Consider the following 13,154-nt stretch of genomic DNA (forward strand, 5'->3'; position numbering starts at 1 on the left):
TATTAGTTAATTTAAGTGTTGATTAAATATGATTGGTGGGATTTTTTTAATGACATCATAATGATGTCATAATTAGCCTTTTATCTTATTTTCTCTTTTTTTCTTCTCTACTCATTTTCAATTTAATTTTTAGCAATATTTATTCACATTTTGTGTCCTCATAATTATTTACTTAACTGGACAAGTCGGCCAAAAATTATCTCTGAAGACGAAATGGGTAAAATGCCCTCCGTTTGGCCTAACAGACCAAAATTGTCTGTATCGATTGAAAAATTCTTCTAAGTATTTTCTTGGCATTCTAATGCCTTAGAAACCTCAATGACCCTTCTCTGGAGTCTCAAAAATTATTTTATGAATTTTTTCCTGGGTCTAGGGCTCCTAGTTACGAGTACCACAACTTCTCACTGGGCTACCCATCACTAAGGCACCGGCTCATTTAACTTGGTTGTATTTTATTTCTAAAATTTTTTCTAAATTTTTCTTATTAATATTTGAGATAATTATGGTTCCTCACTTTAGTTTAAATATTTTTTCAGATGTTCTAGCTGTCCGGACTGACACCAATTACAGGAACAGTAGAATGTACGGAATTGCTACAGTGAGGGTGTTACACCTACCTTGACCCCTACCTTGTCCTCAGCCCTGTTAGGCACTGAACTGACTGCCTGCCATGCTAGAAGCACCAGGATACCATTGACGAGGAATATTTGCAATAGAACCCTGTGACCTCATCTGTGGCTTGTTGAACATGTGACATTCTCTAGCAAAGTGACCCTGTTGGCCACACCGGAAATATACTCCTGAACCCATCATACAATGTCCTGAATGTCCTCTTCCACACTATGTGCAGGGTGCTAAGGAGGATCCTGAACCAGACCCAGAACTGCTGTACCTCGAACTATGACCACTGCTGGATTCGTACCATGGTCTGAATCCTCGAGATCTGTGTTTAAAACCACCCTTCTTGTTGTTTTTACTTCTTCCTCTGTAATGACTTTGGCCTCCACTATTCATGGTACCCATGTAGGGAATACCTGAAAAACCCTCTGCTCTATTCTTTTTTGCCCTTCCACTGTCATCTCCTGTGTAGCTGATTTCAATCTATCAGGCTCGATCAACTACCACATTGAAAGACTAATCAAACATAATGGCCAGGTTTGCATACTTCCTATCCAGCCCCTTTAGAAACCTCTTTACCTTCGTACTTTCTATAGCCACTGCTGTGGGGGCATACCTATTTAGTTCCAAAAATTCTATAACATATTTATCTATAAATCTGCCATTCTGCCTTAAGGCCTCAAAGGCCCACTACTTTTGGTCTCTAAAGCTTTCTAGCACAAGCCTGTTGACGAACATTTCCACAAACTGGATCCAACATAATCCCTCAATACGAGGTAGTACATAGTCTGTCATCTACTGCCTTGGCACTAGCCCCAATACATGCTGCATACATTCTACCAATCTCCTGTTAGTTAACTGTAGTTCCACCCCTGTGTGTTTGCAGGAGTCCAAAAACCGGTAAGCATCATCAGTTACATCATAGATACCAGGCACCAACTTCTTAAAATTAATTATTTATTTGTAAGGTTCTCCTCTTGATGCGGTGGGTTGCTGCTGTTGTGGATGGTGGACCATATATTATGCCATCATATCGATGGTTCTCTGCAATCCGGCTAGGGTAGTTTCCATTGGGTCCATAGAACCCTGGGCCACAAAAGACTGTTCTTGAACTGTGGCGGCTGCTCTTATACTTGAGCAGCTCTAGGTCTCCTGCCCTGCCTCCTCGAGGCAAGCACCTCATCCTGTATCGACACCTCGTCTGGCACATCCCACTCTGGTGCAGTGGCAGCTCTTCTGCTTCTACTCATTTTCCTGAAATTCAGTAGCATTAGCCCACAAAAATTCAAAATGGCATGTTATACAGCTCTATAGGCTCATATTTACACACAATTATATGAAGCAGAAACTAGAAGTAAAGATGACAATGCAAGGACAAATGTGGACCCTATTCTATGCATGTGACTCCTACTAGACTCTTCCCAAAACTTTAAACATATGTTCCCTATGAATTTGGAGCCTAAGCTCTGATATCACATTTATCACGACCCAACCTATGGGCCGGATCGGCTCTAGGACCTAGGCCAACCTAAAATCCCCGAGGCCAATAGTAAACCTAACTATTTCTTAACCCAATCCTAATGCCCATTTTAAGCCCAATTTTAAGAATTCAACCGGACAGAGTCTGGCCATAACATGGACTATACAACGGGGAGTTTTTGACTCACCCGACTTGTAAGCACAATATATAACAAACTGGGGAGCTCAGCTCACCCTCCACATACTCATCGTGTCATAAAATCATATGGGAGCTTAGCTCCCTCATCCAATCTAATCACACGCACACATACATGCATTTAATGTTCTTACAAATTCAACATAATATTATATTACAGTCCCAAATTGATTAAAATACTCTTAACACATGTAGAGTCTAGAATTTAGTAAAATTATACAAGCATAACAGATATTAATAGATTGCCTATGAAGGAGAGAGACATGTTAGAACTCAACAAGAAATCTCTTGTACCCTAGAAAAATAAGGTGAACGGGAGTGAGTGTTTTACTCAGAGAGTAAAATACCGATTTTAACCATAATTTCTATAGCTATCTAAAGCTAATGCATCCTGAAGAGTGAAAGGCAACACCATCAAAATTTTTATACAAATCACATCATAACAGCAAAAAGGTAATTTAGAGCACTCACATACCCAATAATGTTTAAATAGTGCACATATGGGAGCTGATCCCCTATACAGCTCTCTTAATTCAACCTCTGCCAGCGAATATCTCTCAAGCTAGACTTTCACTTAACAAACCAAATGGGGGGGCCAGCGAGATCCTCTTAAGCCATGCCTACCCCAACTTATCCATAAAGGATTGGGTCCCAATGAGTCAAGCTCCAGCCTCGTCTACCGGTCCTGTCCATAATCAATACCACACACCACATGCACGCCAATACACGCACACTACTCTAAATTACCATAAAACAACATCCATAAACATTTCATCAACCAAAGATCCAACATAAAATGTGCCTAGTATTTAACTACATAAATATATTTATAAACGATGCATAAGCATGCCTTGAATATATAATAATATTGAAATTATAATTAAAATCAATATTCTACTCACAGACTTGAACCGAGGTCACTGTGGCGACTGGGCGGAGGAGAAAGGCTGTCCTAGCTCACCTGATAATTTCATTGTAATTATTTAATATATTTGACTCAATATAAGTTTAAAAAGGACCAAAGACACCCTAAGTCCTTTTGAAAATCCAGCAGAGTCTCTCTTATACTTAGGACCTACCCAACTTGCAAAAGGGCTCAAAATGCACTTCTATATCCATAAGTCACACATCCATAACTCAATCACATCACATGGCCCCTCCTGGGCCCATCCAAACAGTCAACCACCATAATTTGCAAAATTACCATTTAGTCCCTACAACTAACCCTTTTGCAAAAATTACACAAATGAGCTCTAAAAATTCTAAAATTTTGTCCTGCAGTCCTTAGCAATATTATTAAGCTAATGCAAAAGGAATTATAATTTTATAACTTACCACGCATATTTTATAGATTTTTAATCGAAATCAGGAACTAGATAATTAAGAAAAATGATGGTTCGGGTTTACCTATGCCAATTCTGACCCTTAGGATGCGTCTGAGATGTCTCAAAATAGTGGGGTAGCCTATAACCTTAACCCAATTCTGAAGCTTTCCCGATAGTCTGCCTGCCCTGTCACACCTTATCCCTGGTAAGGCATGACATGTTTCCGTAGCATACCTAAAGAATTACCGAACTCCACCTACCGATAACCCAATTAGTTATGCTACAAAGAATTTTAAAACAAATCATAGCTTTTTATCTTATCAATTCTTTTACGGAAAACTGCATGAGAATAGTTAAAATTACATGTAAACATTCATTGGAAATAATGATAGACTAAATATTGCAAAAGTTACATTTTCATAAGTCTCAAAGTGAAATACAAAATAGTTACAAACTTAAAATGTGATAGCAATGCAATGCTTTTAAATACAAACTGCTCAATGTCCGTACATCCATACATATAGGTACAAAATACATCAAAAGAAAATTACAGGGGTATACCTACAATATATACCCACAAACAATACTAAAATGCTGCTTCCAAGCCTCTCAATTGGCAGCCTTCTCCTTTCCCTTACCTGCGATAGCATAAAGAAGCTATCGCTGAGTATATCACTCAGTGGTGCACAATTAATAACTTTAAAACTTAAGGTAAAACACAATTTGTCAAAGCATAATAAATCACATTTTTCTTAAGCATGAAAACTTCAAAATCGTTCTAAGTCCATAAGAGCCATTTATTGGAATAACATTTCAAATGAGAAATCATACTTCATAAATCACAATTCACAAAGCATTAGTGTTGCCAACATCAACACACAGTTCAGGCCATGACACAAAATTTCATGATCAGTGCCGTGTTGTACACCACGACAAAGCAATCTCAACCTCACTAACCATTATTAATGAGGGAAGGGCTAGCTAGTTAATGAGTACTCATGTAGTCTTACCCCACTAACCGTTATTAATGGGAGACATAATCAATATCAATTATCAACCCCAAGTAGCCGTTACTACTGGGGAGTTCCGAAAGAGACTGTCATGCTAACTGTGGTTTCAAAACAGTTTCCAAAAATTTTCCACTCAACAATCACATTTATAAACCAATAAACACATTTAAATTCATCATAATATTCATATAAAGGTGGCAACACCCAAATTTCTTAAATGCAAGAGAAAAACCATATTTCAATCAAAGTAAACTTGTTCAAAGCAAACTCATTCAATTTAACACATTCTAAGCAATTTAGAAGTTTAAAAACGAAGAAAAGGTTAGTTGTGCACAAACCTTCAATGCTATCCTTTCTCTTTACTCACTATTCCTTGTCCGTTCCAACTTCTTTTTCTACTGAAAATACACAAATAAAACACCTCAATACCAATCTCAATTGCTGCCAAAAACTCATTATATGCATGTCTAATGCATTCCAAGTTAACTTTGCAAATTTTAGAAAATTTTGGTTTTGGACAACTTGGTACCCCAATTTTTGAACCCAATTTTTACCTAGTTTCAATCATAATTTGATGAGGTGTTCTTCATGAAAATTATTTATCTAGGTCTTAACTTTATTTTACTTTTCGAATAGCCTAATTTGGAGCTGTGTAGCTCAAGTTATGCCCAAAACATGATTACTATTCACGTCACTATTCATACTGCAGATTCAGTTCTGGCAGATTTATCGATCCAATTTTGTTCAGCAATTTGGTCAAGTTAAGTCCATAATTTGGTCTAATTTTCTTCATATGAAATGTTCTACTATGTCTTAGGTTTCCATCGGTTCAAGAATCGCCTAAATCGGAGTTTTCTAGAGAGAGTTATGGCCATGCAAATTTTACTATTCATATGGTAAATCTACAATTCTGCAGATTCGGTAATTCAGATTTGCTCAGCAATTTGATTTGGTTAAGTCCATAATTTGGCCTCAAGTTCTTTATATGAAATGTTCTACTATGCCTTAGGTTTCCATCGGTTCAAGAATCGCCTAAATCAGAGTTTTCTAGAGATAGTTATGGCCATGCAAAGTTTACTATTCATATGGTCAAATTTTACAGGCAGAGTGGTGCACCAGTCAGGGTGTAAACCATGCGCCAGAGGGATGAAGCTGAGACATCAGATGTTGTGGCTGGTACTTTCTCCATTTTTGATAGAGATGTATATGTGCTGTTTGACCCTGGTTCTACACATTCTTATGCTAGTGCCAGTATTGCATGCTCTGTTGCTATTCCTTGTGTGAAATTGGATTATGATGTGTTAGTGACTAGTCCTTTAGGACAAGAGGTTAGGGTGAACAAATTGTGTAAGGATTGTCCTTTGGTGATCCAAGGACATACATTCCTGTTAGACTTAATTAACATGCCCTTCTGAGATTATGATATCATCTTGGGCATGGATTGGTTAGCCAGGCATCACGCCATTATCGACTGTAGACTGAAGATAGTCACTTTTGGTCTTCTCGAGTATGCAGACGTCGTGATACATGGGGAGAGGCAGTTATTGCCATCCAACATCATTTCAGCTGCACTTGCTAGAAAGATGATTAGAAAGGGATGTGAAGCTTATCTAGCTCATGTGATAGACATGCAGGTGGGGAGTCCAAATCTTAAAGATATTCCTACAGTATGGGATTTTTCGGATGTCTTTCCGAAAGAATTACCGGGATTGCCTCTGGAAAGAGAGGTGCAGTTTGAAATTGAGACTATGCCTGGTGTGGAGCCAATCTCCATCACTCCTTATAGGATGGCACCTACTGAGTTGAAAGAGTTGAAGGTGCAATTGCTGGAATTGTTAGATAAGGGTTTCATCCACCCTAGCGTGTCACCTTAGGGAGCACTAGTATTATTTGTGAAGAAAAAGGATGGTACTCTCTGCCTATGCATAGACTACAGACAGTTGAATAAGGTGACCATAAAGAATAGATATCCTCTACTACGGATCAATGATTTGTTTGATCAGTTGAAGGATGCAACTGTATTCTCCAAAATTAACTTGAGATCAAGCTATTACCAGTTGTGGGTGCAGGAGCAAAGTATTCCTAAAACTGCCTTTAGGACTCAGTATGGCCACTATGAGTTTTTGGTAATGCCATTCGGGTTGACTAATGCTCCAGCTGCTTTTATGGGCCTGATGAACACTATCTTCAGGCCATATTTGGACCAGTTTGTTGTGGTGTTCATTGATGATATTTTGGTGTACTAAAAGAATGCAGAGGAACACGACAAGCACTTGAGGATAGTATTGCAGACTTTGAGGGAGAAGCAGTTGTATGCCAATGTCACACCTTATCCCTTTGTAAGGCATAACATGATCCCGTAGAATACCTGATGAACTACCGAACTTCACCTATCGATAACTCATTAAGTACCCTACAAGGGATTTTAAAACAATTTTCTTATTTTTGATAAGTGGCGAGCATTTTCTAATAGGTATTTAAAACATTTAATTAAATTTAAAACTAGTTAATATTTTTGGTACATTTTATTTTTCTGCAAATTTTATAAAAATTTTGCCAGAGTTTCGTTTGTATTTTCAGAAAACAGTTTTTCAAATACCTGTAAAAAACACTTCCAATAATTTTTCTCAACCACTACTTCAATTTCATAATCAAACTCAACCAATTTCTCAAGTCCCAAAATTCAATAATCATTAAAATAATATCTATCAATCTCATTCAAATTAAAATAAAACATTTCCATTCATTAAAGACAAACAATCTATATATAAATCATACTAAAATCTACATTGAGAAAATCTGAACTAAACTTTATTACAACTTTATACAAACTTTCTACAAGCTGCTCAAGATCGAATTTACATGTCCATACATTTATGTGCAATACATACATCAAAAGAAATATTTACAGTCAGGGTATAAATTATACCCGATAACTTCAAGCTGATAGATCCTCACACCTCAGCAGCTCAGTCTGCTGCTCCTCTAGTCTGTAAATCTGTGATAGTAATAAAAGCTATCGCTGAGTACTAGGACTCAGTGGTGCACAACATACTAAAATAATCTTTATGCAGAATTTAAATCACTTTTATTCAAAATTAAACTGAATATGAGAGTTAAACACAAAACATGAATTATGAGATTTTATTCCAAACAATTTCATTTTGAAGGATCAAAACACATTTCATAAAACCCACAGTTAGATCATGCCACTCGAAACAAATATAATCTCAATAGCCAGAGGCTAAGGAGAAGTCACATCACAAGGCTAGCTAGCTCAAATATATGGATATCCATTCAAATCCTCTTCTATTGGCACACCACAACACTTCTCCAGAGAAGAAATTAAAATTCAAAACTAATTACCCCCACTAGTCATGCTAGTGAGGTGTTCAAATATATGGTCATGACACTGTGGTTTCAAAACTTATCTTAACAATTTGCCAAACATTGCTATTTCAAATATACACAATAACTTTCACAATTTAAATCAAAACATCATAAATAATGTCACAAATAAACTTTCAACAATTCAAAGCAAAAGTAAAATACATATTTCATTCACTTTATCAATGAATTTTAAAGCATAGTGATGTTGTGCACAAACCTCAAGCGAGTCGCCTCTTGGCCTTGACTCGGTTTCTCGGATTCTTTTTCGGTATTGTCACACCCTACCCCTCTGTAAGGCATAACATGATCCCGTAGTATACCTAATGAATTACCAACTTCGTCTACTGATAACCCATTAAGTACACTACAAGGGATTTTAAAAACTTTTCTTACTTCTTTTACAGTGGTGAGCACTATTTACAGGTGTTAAAAACTTTTGTGAACTGAAGTGAAACAATTAACTCATTTGATTTATTTGGAATTTCTGTAAAAATTTTGGCAGAGTGCCATCTGTATTTTGGATAAAACAGTTCTTCAGAAAACCTGTAAAAAGACACTTCAATAATTTTCCAAATCTCAACTCCAATACATTTCTCAACACAACAATTTATCAACTCAATTCCATAGAAATTTTTCAAAGTCTGAGATAAGGAAATATAATACAGTTTTTACAAGTCAAATAGCTCATAATTAATTTACAACTTCAAGGTACAATTTGAATTTGCAACTTCTCAAAACCAAAAACAAAATATACATACAGTGAATATACATTACATTACAAAATACAAAATGCGGTATACTCACTATACCCAAAAATCTCTCGCTGGTGGTACTAGCAGCCTAGTCTGCTGCCCTATCTGTCTGTCTACCTGCGACAGCAATAAAAAGCTATCGCTGAGACAATGTCTCAGTGGTGCACAACATTAACCAAATACAACTTTAAATCACAACTCATAAACCATATAAATAGTGGATACGTAAAACCATAGTTAAATTCAAGACAATGGATGTCATAAGGAATTTAAACTCCAATTCACAACTTATCAAAATTCATAATAACACAATTTAGTCAAATAGTTTAAGAATACCGTATTGCCAATTCATACACAATTTGATCAAATTGCTGAATAACACAGTGTTGCCGATCAATATCACAATTTGATCAAATAACTGAATAATATCGTTTTGCAATTCAATAAAACAATTCGATCAAATAACTGAATAATATCGTTTTGTAAATCAATAACACAATTCGATCAAATAACTGAATAATATCGTTTTGTAAATCAATAACACAATTCGATCAAATAATTGAATAATATCGTTTTGTAAATCAATAACACAATTCGATCAAATAACTGAAGAATAAAGTGTTGCCAATCAATATCACAATTCGATCAAATAACTGCAGAATACAGTGTTGCCAATCAATATCACAATTTCAGCCATGACACAATTTTTTTTCGTACATGCCGTGTTGTACACCACGACAAGACATACTCACCCCAATAATCGAAATCAATGAGGGAGGAAGCTAGCTATATAATGAGAACTCATCCACACTCACCTCAGACTGGTAAGTCAAGGAGGGAGGAACATAATCATACTCACCCCAGACTGATAAGTCAAAGAGGGAGGAATAATCACACTCACCCCATTAATGGAGGAGGAACATAGTATCAGTGTCATGCCAATTGTGAGTCAAAACAATTCCAAACATTTTATTCAAATGATCCGTAAGAATCCAATAAATTTCCAAAGTTATAATTTCATTCACAAAATGGCAACACAATTCGTAATTCACTTCAATTTCCACAAAAACCATTTACAGTGCTTTTCAATCAATAAGTATCCATCAATATCATTCAAACAATTTTTCGATTTCAAACCATTCACAATGTTTTTCAATCAATAAGTGTCCATCAAACACATTTCCACAATTTAAAACAATAATATACAAATAGTCAATATTTATTTCAATTGAAAAATTCAAGAGAAATAGTTGTTGTGCACAAACCTCTGATATTTGTCTCCTGGTCTTGACTCAGTATTTCTTTCCCTTTTGCTGAGTCCTTGTTAACTGAGAAACACAATTTGAAGTGTTTCAGTGCTAAATTAATTTGTCTCTAACGATAGTGTTCGATAAATAATTCACTGAATACCTTTATTTGCTTAATCACCTAATATACCGACCCTCGATGTTTTCTAGGTAAATTAGGTTTTAGTGTCCTTTATATGTCACATTCGATAGGGTTTTAGGGTTGGTACGTGTTACCAAACTCAATTCTATGTATATTGCGTTTTCTTGCATTTTATTGCAAATTGCTGGATTTCGGGATACTAGTTTGACCTAGCCGGACGGTCTAGTTTCCTCGGTTTTCGAGTTTCGGTCAAAACTACAAACTTGTAGATCTATGTCTTATTGCACGCGGGGCAAAATTTCAGGTCAATCCAAGTTAAGTAGACCATGTTATGGTCATTATACTATTGCTGGTCAATTGGTATCAAATTAGGTCAATTTTTGGTCAATTTGGTCAACTTTGGTTCGGCCAGTTTTTGGACCCGAACTTGTGCAAGCTTTTTGACTTGCTTCTGGTCATTTCTGGGTTTTGATAAGACTTGTAGGTATGGGTCTTAACTATTCTTGGTCAAAATTTCAGGTCAATTGGACCTGTTTTGAGTGAGTTATGGCCTAAACACTCACTGCTGCCCAAATGGTCAGTTTTTAGGTCTCAAGTGTACCTAATCCGAATTGGTCATTTTTCACATCACCTTGCAAGCAAAATTTTGGTATGTTCTCTCAATGAAAGTTGGCACATTTTGTGCCTAGTTCCACCTCCAATTGGTCTCATACCAATTGAGGTTACACATTTAAACTTATTGGCTAAAATGTACACTGCCCTTGGTTACTTTGCTTAACACACATCAATTACACACATTTACCTTGCAATTTGTTTACTTCTCTACCAATTTGTTTTGGTACATTACCAAAAGCATATTCTACTTTACACTAACATTACTTTGGGCAGATTACAATTACCCTCAACACACCAAATATAATTCACATTTACAAGTTCTAAGTACCATTACATTCACACCTAACCATTACAAATCTTACATACACTTTACAATATCAATCTCCATACATATCCATCAATCCTTCTAGGTCAATATTCTGCCTACACTTCCATGAATACATACATTTACTCAAGTGTTCCCAAGCTGTCGAAAATTGTCCTTCAACATCAAAGTGCCCTACAATTTACCAATTCCCATCCAAGTGCATAAATCACCATATATATGTGAAATAATTCACTAGGATATTAAATCACCATGATCAACATTATTTCTCATCAATTATATGCATAATAAATCATTAAATGCGTGACCCCATGGCTGTCCAAAAATGGCTATCTCAATAACTATTTAAACTTTAAAATTTCCTTCACAAAACTAACACCCATAACATGAACATAAAGTTTAACAAAGGAATTCTCAAAAATGTAAACTTACCTTTAATTGTAACTTGCTAAACCTTCACCAAACTTCTCAAATTTGGTGTCAATAACTTCCTTGTGATGTGTAGACAAAGTTTCATGAAGGAACCTAAGAGATTGGAGTTGAAAATGGAGGATGGATCAAGCTTGCATGCAAATGCCCATGGAGTTCTTCTCCTTTCCTTCAATTCGGCAAGTTTGAATGCTTTGGAGAAGATGAATATTTCTGCTGGTTTAGTGGAGTTACAGCTGCCCTATTATGTATTTAATTTATGCATTAGTGGTCCACTCACAAATTTAATCATTTTATAATCTAATTGTTCACTTAATCCCACATTAACCCATGATTTTAACTATTTACTTTAAGTACCAGTAAACTAATTTTTCATTTTATTTTCTAAGTGTAATATTATTTATTTTTAATGGACATTTAGGTCAAAAGACAATTCGGGGTGTCAAATGACCATAATGCCCCTGTTCGGGTTACGTTCCCGATTTTTCGGTAATACCTGGTTTTGTTTGTTTTTCGATTTCTCACTTTTCTTTGTACTAATTATTTAATTTTTCTTTGATCTTTCTAATGAGATTTATTCTTCAATAAGGTTCTATTTAAGTCCTAAAAATGTTTTTCAGGGTTCCTCGCAGTCCAGGGCTAGTCAACGGTCCACGCCGTGACTTCCCGGTGCGGTCACCCATCGCTAGGTTTCCCGGCTCGTTTAACTTGATCACATTTCTTTGCTATCATTTTTCCTTTGTTTTTCTTGTACGTTCTTTTCTTGTATTTCATTATTTTATGTCTCCTCACTCTCATTGAAGTGTGGTTCTAGGCATCCTAGCTGTCCGGACAAAGACTTGGTCAACTGAGCAATGAGCGCACTACCGACCTTAGGGGTGTTACACTTCTCCCCCCCTTAAATAAATTTCGTCCACGAAATTTTACCCAATAGCTATCTTACAATAGTTATACGTTTATTTTCTCCTGTCTATATGATCGTATAATCTTCTTTTCCTCAAATTTGTATAAGACTTTTAACAATGTAATACCACGTTTAATTTGTTTGTATAATACTAATCTCCTCTTACTATTGTGTTGTCTAATATTTCGGTTCACGTTCCTTCTTGAATGACCCTTGAGGTCATGTTAGAATCATTCATCAGTCATTGGTCCTCTGACCATTCTAGTCCATAGTCTTCCTCACATTCGTAATATTTCTTTGTTATATATGAATCAACTGTTCAAATCTCTACTTCCATAACTCTTTTTATCTGTCAATATTCTATAACTTACTTCCTTTTGTACTGAACTATAACCTTTCGATATTTTAACTTTTGAGTTTTAGATCCCTAAGTAGGATTTTCAAACTTATTTCTAACAATTAAATTCTGTCCTGGCATAACTATACCAAAACAGATGCCGTTGGCAACTATTCTCATCTAGGTGTACTATCGGGTAGTACGTAGCTCTACACAATAATCTCAAGTTAGTACTGTAATCTGCAGCTTACAGTATAAACATCAAGAACATTGCATAGTTACTACGATACATCCCAATAGATCAAATTTTCCTATCTTTTATCCTTTTTGAATTCACTGATATTCGAATCTTATTCTGATTACAATATCCATTAGCAATTTCTAA

Source organism: Hevea brasiliensis, chromosome 4, assembly GCF_030052815.1.
Source record: "Hevea brasiliensis isolate MT/VB/25A 57/8 chromosome 4, ASM3005281v1, whole genome shotgun sequence".
Lineage (NCBI taxonomy): Eukaryota > Viridiplantae > Streptophyta > Magnoliopsida > Malpighiales > Euphorbiaceae > Hevea > Hevea brasiliensis.